We start from the raw sequence: 9,100 nt of genomic DNA, 5'->3' as shown, positions 1-9,100 counted from the left end.
GAACACGCGCGCGATAAAGTAGGTCGAAGAGGAACAACCGAGAGGTTTCCCCCATATTTGGTTTTATCCCGGAATGCCTTGGAAATCTCTTCTGCGCGAAACTATGCATCCGAAATGAAATTCCCGCGCGAAATCTCTGGAGAAAAACTTTGGATCGTTATCGCGATCGAGTTTGAGCGAGGAAAATGATATTCGAACTCGTGCGACCGCATTTTTTGCCGCGAATTAATAGCGAATTCCCCGATTTATTTCATCCTTTCGCCGGATTTCCGTGTTTACATTCGTTAAAGGGATGCTGACTTCGTTTGTTTTATCGATATATACATTACTTTTATTTAACTATTTATTGGTTACACAGAATAAAAAATGTGTTACTAGAATTTATAAAGGATTTATAATAAAGTATTTATAATAACAAATCTCTGGGCTACTATACAATATGTATATTAAAAAAAAAATAATAAGAAAGCTAAATACTTTAATTCTAGTAAAGGATTTTTCTCTTGATATAGCCAATTAATAGTTAAATGAAAATTAAAGAGGATTCTAAATGTCATCCTGTTTTATCAATAAAACATTGTTGCGCATTCTTTTTTTTATTGGTTATTGAATAGAATAATAAATGCTTTTCCATAATTAAAGTACATATAAAAATAAAGCGCGAACTTAGCGATTTTATATTAAAAACAAAAACATTTTTTTAATTTCTTAATTAAAAAACATTTTATTTTATTCTTAACACAATTGGTAAGTTCGTATTTTGTTTCTATATGTACTTTAATTCGTGTAAAAGCATTTATTATTCTATTCAACCAATAAAAAGCAAAGGGTGTACAAAAATGATGTTTTATCGATAAAATCCTCCCTTAAGGGGATCCTAAATGTTGTTCTGTTTTATCAAGAAAACATTTTTGCGCAATCTTTTTTTTTTATTGGTTGAACGTAATAAATGCTCTTCCATAATTAAAGTACATAGAAAAAGCGCGATATCGATTTTATGTTAAAAACAAAAAAAAAATTAAAATCAAAAATAAATATTTGTTCAAGACGATGTTTAGGATTCCCTCAACGTCAGATTCGAAGCTCCAAGATACTTGACGAAACAGGGATGTTGCGAATTTGATATACTCGCGCGCCTGAAATCGCTCGAGCGCGTCATCGATCCCTCGAACGTGACGTGTGTATATATCGATTATCGGCGAAGCATCGAAACTTTCGCGCGAACACGCTAGAACGATGTTATTAATAAAGTTCCGCGGGAACTTCTCTCCCGAGACTTGTCAGCCGAAGTCGAGTATGCAAGATACCGATCTCTCTCTCTCTCTCTCTCTCTCTCTCTCTCTCTCTCTCTCTCTCTCTCTCTCTCTCTCTCGTATCGGATAGATGTAAATTTCGCGACCGACCACTCCGACACAAACGGACTGTTTTTTTTTTTTTCGATTCTACGCACAATATGTACAATCATTCTTTTTCGACTGTGCACAAACAGTCGCCTGATTGCGCGAGTCCCCCTGAATCGAGAAGGGAAAACGATGCCTTTTCGGGGGAGAAAAAAAAAATACAGTCTCTCTATCCCGACGTTCCCGTAGTATCCCGTTTCCCGGTGAAGCGAAACGCATCGCTTGGTCGCTTGCAACGAGATCAGAGAAGAGTTTAGTTGCGTTAATTTAACGGAAATTCTCGCAGAACCGAGAAAAGATTTTATTTTCAAACGAGATAATAGAAGGAGAGCTTAGAGTGGAGAAATGTGAGAAATATATAACATAAAAATGAATTAAGAATACAAGGGTAGAATACAGAGGATGAAATAATAGCTAGAAATTCAATAAGTTAGAGAAAAGTAGGTTTTCAATCGTCTTGTTATATCTCCTGCATGATTTATATAATTTTTGACATATCTTCTGATTTATATAATTATTCTTTGCATTTTCTATCTAGAAAATTTTTATATATATATAAAATTATATTAAATAAAATAAAAGATACATCACAATAATTTCTTAAAGCTGTATAAATAAAAATACGAAATTATTATTTAATTTTTTTTATTTTTTAGACAATATAAAATACATACGTGCATCGTTGAAAATTCTAAAATTCTTCAATGAGTGAACTTAACGGCTAATTTAGTTAATTCCCCGAGGCACTGCAACAAAAACTGAAATATTCTTACATAAATGTTTTGCAAAAAAATTATTTATTATTCATCGTTTTACAAACATTAGAAAGGGAGCTTTTGATATGAAAAACTCAAAGAAATTTCATCAGACACGCATTTAATTACATTTGATTAGTCATTTCTGTATACGGAAATTCGTGTGATATTAACTTGGGACTGTAGGAAATCCGCCAACATTTATCATCTTCAGCCTGACAAGTTGTCAGTTGAGACAGAAAGTCATAAATGTGCTAGAAAATAATTTCTCAAGAGAAGAAGAATATTTAGACAATATTCACAAGCCGGTTTACTACTTTAATATGCACATACATGAATATATGTGTAGTGCGATATGTTATTTTACGCACACACGTTTTCCTGTACATATACAGTCCAAACCATTTTATGTTTTGGCGTATGACGAGGAAATAATTAAAAAATAATAAAGCTAAGAGAATTTTACACACGTATCCTTTTGCAATGTGCAATTTATTTATATAAATAATGCGTAACGGAAGACTGTCCGATAAATATATTATTATTTGCAACGTGTTGATTCCGCATGTAACAAATACGTAAAAAGTAATTTATATATTTTTCGAATTTCACCGCAACATCGTAGATAGTTTAAACTTATTTTTATTACATTTTTCGAGGCAATGCGTTAATTTTACGAGGTAAATATTTTTTTCACATTACACAAGCAGAGATTTTGTCTTATACATATATACAGGGTTTGTCCGGAAAGTAATGCGTCGCATTTTTTTGTGACGCGACTATACATCGCAGAGCGATGGGACCGGTTGGGGAGGAAGGGGGGTACCCTTAGCTTTCCAACGGTAGGTCGCTCAATTGTTTCCATGCGCTTGGAGGGTTAGGACGGCTTATTCTGTGAACCTCTGCTTAGTGGTCGCGTCGAACTTGTGATGGAGAGAACGATAGAGCAACGCTATGCGATAAAGTTTTGCGTGAAGCTGGACAAGACGCCGCTGGAAACTTTTGAAATGCTCAAGAAAGTTTTCGGGGACGATTGCCTTTCCAAATCGCAGTCAAACAGATGGCACAAGATGTTTTGCGCATCGGTCAACACTCTGGGCACAAGTTTTGCGCAAATCTTCCGCATGGCCAAGTCTTCCGATACAATCTCGTGAACAATCGTTTTCGGCAAGTTCAATAATTCAGACATTAAGCGAACATTCATTCGACGGTCTGAATTCAATAATTGGCGCACACGAGTCACATTGTCGTCCGTTCGCGATGTTGACGGGCGTCCTGCGCGGGCCTCGTCGGCGACCTCCTTCCGACCTTCTCTAAACATCTTGTGCCATCTGTTTGACTGCGATTTGGAAAGGCAATTGTCCCCGAAAACTTTCTTGAGCATTTCAAAAGTTTCCAGCGGCGTCTTGTCCAGCTTCACGCAAAACTTTATCGCATAGCGTTGCTCTATCGTTCTCTCCATCACAAGTTCGACGCGACCACTAAGCAGAGGTTCACAGAATAAGCCGTCCTAACCCTCCAAGCGCATGGAAACAATTGAGTGACCTACCGTTGGAAAGCTAAGGGTACCCCCCTTCCTCCCCAACCGGTCCCATCGCTCTGCGATGTATAGTCGCGTCACAAAAAAATGCGACGCATTACTTTCCGGACAAACCCTGTATAGTGACTGACAAAAAAAGACTATCTTCTATTCTGTTTTTGTTTCTAAAAATTGTAAAAAATAAGAAAATTTGGAATGCTTTTAGCTCAAATAATTTTTTATTGACTTAATTTTAATATTCACAATAAAAGAAAATAAAAACTTTTTTGTATTAATTTTTTTTAATATGTTAGGACAAAAAAAGAGACCGTATTTAATTTTCAAAATGGAAGATCAGAGAAATAAAAAAAATTAAGTCAATAAAGAATTAAAAGAATAAATATTTCACAACCAATGCTGGCTATTGACATTTATTTAATAAATCTTACACACACAACGCGTTTCGACTATATTTTTGGTCTTCTTCAACAGTTATTTAAATATTAATTCTTTGATTATTTAAAATTAATGATAGTCGTCAGTAAATAAAATCAAAGAAAGGTTTATTATATAAATCGACGCAAGTACGTTTGATGTGATTATTGATTAAATAAAGCATTGCCAGTGTGGTCGATTTATATAATAAACCTTTCTTTGATTATAATTGTTTGATTGGCGATATTAAAGAATCTTAATCATTAATTAATAATAAAGAATAATTTAAAAATATTCAAAGTTTACTTATTTATTTTTAGCTTTTATGAACAAAAGCTGACAAAATGAAGAATAGTCTCTTTTTTCTGTCAGATACCGTATACCTAAAAATAAACAAAAAAATATTCAAAGTTTACTTATCTTTTATAGCTTTTATGAACAAAAACTGAAAAAATAAAAAATAGTCTCTGTTTTTGTCAGTTACTATATACCTAAAAATAAAAGCAATGATTTTTCAAGTAATACAGCCGGGTGATAAGATCTGTCCAAAAATAACATTCTGTGTGAAATACAAACGTATCTTCTGGCGAATCGTATAATAATTATTAAAGGATATTTCTGCGGAATCTGAGAAGGAAATCAGAGGGATATCTCTTTCCTTTATTATTTTACGATAAAAAGAAAATCTTGGAGAAAATCTTGATGAGATTGCACACACTCATCGTGGTTTCGTTTATTAATCCAACAGAGTTAATTCATTACTCTCTGGTTTCTGACAAGAGAAAGCCGTACAAATATCTTATTTAATCTCGTTAATTAAAATGTTCAAAATGTCGTCGAAAGTATAAGATACTGATTTCGAGGACGCAAAATAACTATATGCATACGTGCGTAGGTAGATACCCATATATACATACAGGATCCCTGATAAAAACGATTATCTTCCAGCTAGATCGCGTTTCAGGCGATCGCATTTCAGAAAACAACGGCCCTTAATGGCGTTTCGTTATCTCCGCATTATGCTCCAACGTGCTTCTTCGCGCATCGAGAACGCTTCTTTTTTTCTCTCCTCTGCCCGAGATTCTCGCGCGGACGCGACGCATCTATTATTCGGGAATTAAACGTCGGCCATTCTTCCTTTAACGAGCGCTTTGCCATTTTAATTTCACGAATAAATCATCCCCCTGAAAGACTCCTTGTGTATGTGTGTGTGTAGGGCCCTAGTTCCTGTATATCATTCTCCTTTATGTATATATAAATATATATATATATATATATATTTATATATACATAAAGGAGAATGATATACAGGAACTAGGGCCCTACACACACACATACACAAAGGGTCTTTCAAGGGGATGATTTATTCGTGAGAATAAAATGGCACACTATATATATATATATATATATATATATATATATATATATATATATATATATACAGTGTCTCCAAATTACCGGATATATATATATATATATATATATATATATATATATCTCTCGGATATATATATATATATATATATATATATATACAGTGTCTCTAAATTACCGGATATATATATATATATATATATATATACACACACACATACATATATACTTCTTTTTAAAGTCCTGGGTGGAGCATCCAGTTCTCCATTCGGAGACTAGGAGGAAGATAAATGTGATGTAATGACGGCGCCTGTCGGAAGGGAAGATGCAAGAAAAGGGGTGATGGACGAATTAAGGGCGGACATCGATACCTTACGCTCGGCGAACATCCTACCGGAGGGTTTGTAGGCGAGTCTGCCGATCGATCGACCCTCATCACGAAATAATGAGCGACCGCACGAGTGAGCGAATGATCGCGCCACGCGTAATTTTCTCTCCTCGCATTCTTTTGCGTTCTTTCTTTCAAAATGAACGCATACATACCCTGCATTTTTTTTTCTCGCTCAACCAAACTCGACAATTATTCGCTATCGATCCGTGATCTCTTTTCGTCGATAGCAATGAATCATTCGATGAAGTCGAGAATTTGTCATCGGATCCAACAATTGTCATTTTGAGTTTCCAAGTTGGAAACTTGCGTGCGATTCTGATAATTATTTCGCAATTTTACAGTCGATTACGAATATACTTTTATTTTGTTTTTGTATTACAACTTGCGATTTGCACTCGGCAATTTAATAAAATATCCGAGAAATGCTTGATAAACATCTGAAAATTACACAGGTGTTATCAGCACAATTCCTACATTAGGGTCTAACGTTTGCGCTGAAATTACCGACATTACATATCTCTAATAGCTCTAAAATCCCGAACCAGAACCAGAAACCAAGATATTTACCTCGCAAAAATTTCATTCCATCATCCAATGTACGGATAATTAGCGAATGAGTTTTAAATCGTCCCCTTTAGAATAATTAATAAAACACGTTGTACTTGGAACGATGACTTAAAAATGCTCCGCGAATATTTAGTAGCGTCTTATTCTTATATGTCTGCCTGACATTTTTAAAATTTTAACTCGTCGACCTTCGCAAGCTGTTTTTTTTCTTTGTCCCTCTAATAAGACCAGCGGTGTGGTGCGACCGGTTAATAGGTCGCTGCGAATCGATATAACACACGTTCCCTTCCGAGAGGGAGAACGTCTTCGCGGTGATATTTTCGCGATGGCGGCCGAAATGTCAACCTGGGGAACCTGAAACTTCCAATGACCCTCGAGCGCGCTTTAATGGCTCGAAATTGTTCTCGCGACGACGCGGTTCAGGTAGTTTGGACGTATTCCGCGAGGGTTGAAAATTGATTTCCTCGCCTAAGTAAGGAGCGCTACACCCTAGAACCGTTGCCATTTCGAGAACACGCGTAGGAAGGGATGTGTTTGGACGGAAAACTCTGGGCGAAATTACTCGCGAGAGTCTCGCGAGCGCGCGTATTCTAATATTCCCGCTGTTACGGGGTTGTTGTAACAAGTTGCGCCGCATTATTCACCCACATATGTGCATGTGTACCGTCGTTCTCATGTATTCGTAAATACGTATGTGCTAGAGAAACGTTATTTCGTCCTCCGTGTGCCATTTACGACGAATTACGCGCGCCTGGTAATATAAACTCCGAGACCACGCATCTCTCTCTCTCTCTCTCTCTCTCTCTCTCTCTCTTTCTCTCTTGCGTGCAACCCTGTCGTTTCTCGCGGTCGCGTCTTCGTAATGCGCCTTTCCCCTCAGAAACTGTCTTTACGATGAATGGCGTTTAATCGCCCAGCCACGCTTGCCGACACGGTCGTTAGTTTGTACTGCGACTTTGAAGCGCTTTACATATTCTGACGAGGTGTGAGAGAGAGAGAGAGAGAACAACACATTGATAAACATTACCCACGTGCGTGCAGAAAAGTAAGTAGCAATCAAAATTTTTCTATGAGAACCCTGAAAATTATAGTAATCGTGGGATAATATGGGATTGGAAGACTTTTGTAAGAGTCTCTCTAATTAATATTTCTACCAAAATATATTAATAAAAAAAATATTAATATAAATTTAAAGTGTCAAACAGGCAATAAGAGCCAAATCTGTTTGACACTTTAAATTTATATTTATATTATAGAGCCTTGTTAAACTCTTAGAAAAAATATTAATATATAGGTATGTACCACGATAAGATATAGCACATGTTCGATTAAATTTATGTATACACATATTTTATGATATTTTTTTAATATTGTTTTTATTATTTTTAATATTATTATTTTAATATTTTATATAATTTTTTTTTTTCAAATTCTTATTGTTGATATTTTTTATTGTGGTAAATATTAATCAGAGAAACAAACTCATTTAAAATTCTTTCAATACCGTATTGTGCTATAATATTATCCCATGATTTTCAGGATAAATTCAAACAATAAGAGAAAATTCGCTCCGCGTATCATAGCTAAATTTCAGGCGTCCTTATATTACAACCTGAATTTTAGTTATCTTAAAATATTAGCTTTTTCATAGCTAAAATTTTAACATGATTAAACACATGTTTAATATAGGGGTAACTAAAATTTAATTAATATTTTCCCGTGAACTTTAAACAGACATAACGAGGTGACCTGATAAAATTATTGGCGCGCTCAAGAAAATGTTACTTTTTTTTACTTCTATTCGAGAATAAGGACATTTTTTTGCAATTAAAATGCGACACCGGATACGCATGGTATTTCCAGATCCGTCTTCTTTCTTGAATTTTATTTTTGCTTCTCGAATTCCTGTATTCTATTCGAATCAATTAGATTAAACTGCGTCTTCCTCGAATCGATTAGTCGATGACGTCATCCGGCGAAACTGAAATAAAAAAAAAAAAAAAGAAGTCGGAAGATCGCGTTTCACGATAAGCGGAAACATAATTGCACAGATTAACCTGCTGGTATAGTTGCTCTCCCAGCATCCCCGGATATTTACATCGGATCTCATCCGCTAATTAAGAGGGAGAAAAGAGCGCGAGGCACTAAAAAAGGAGAGACGCGCGAGTTTATTTTTTCCAAAGATTAGTTTAATCAAGCAGGGCGAGTTTCGCGCAGAAGGAGGGCTCTAAAGTCCAATTTGCATTTGTAGTTTTATTTGCAAACTATTAAACTGCGGATCCGCGCGAGGAGGAATAAATATCCTCCATCCCCCTAATAGAGGGGGTGGAAAGAGGGGGAGGGAAGAAAGATGGTGGATGGTGGGTGTTGAGTCTCGATTCTTCAGGCGACGCCGGAGGCGCAGTTTTTTTGCATCTCGCAAGTATCTTTCATCGGGAAATTTTAAATTACCTTGTTGTTTCCGGAACGGACGGAAGTTTTGTACGAGCTTCGACACAAGAAACGGAGCTTAACTTTGCGGGGATGATTATGCAGTCGGCGTCGCGAGGGAAATCTTTCCTCGACGTTTCGTCTCTGTTAAACATCAAAGCGAATACATTACATCGGAGCGATATAAATCTGACGTGAATTTCTCCCTCTAAGGCACCTCGTTCTCTTT

General features: G+C 35.9%; 1 protein-coding gene across 12 annotated transcripts in view; it reads left to right on the top strand.

Moving 5' to 3' along the window:
- Dh31-R (Diuretic hormone 31 Receptor) overlaps window positions 1–9,100 on the top strand; it is a 151,667-nt gene that overhangs the window by 105,881 nt on the left and 36,686 nt on the right. The window lies entirely within an intron of this gene.

The sequence above is a fragment of the Nylanderia fulva genome, unplaced genomic scaffold (genome assembly GCF_048542155.1).
Source record: "Nylanderia fulva isolate GAGA-0341 unplaced genomic scaffold, ASM4854215v1 Scaffold4, whole genome shotgun sequence".
NCBI lineage: Eukaryota > Metazoa > Arthropoda > Insecta > Hymenoptera > Formicidae > Nylanderia > Nylanderia fulva.
Note: the sequence above shows the minus strand (reverse complement) of the source record. Positions and strands in the feature narration are given on the sequence as shown.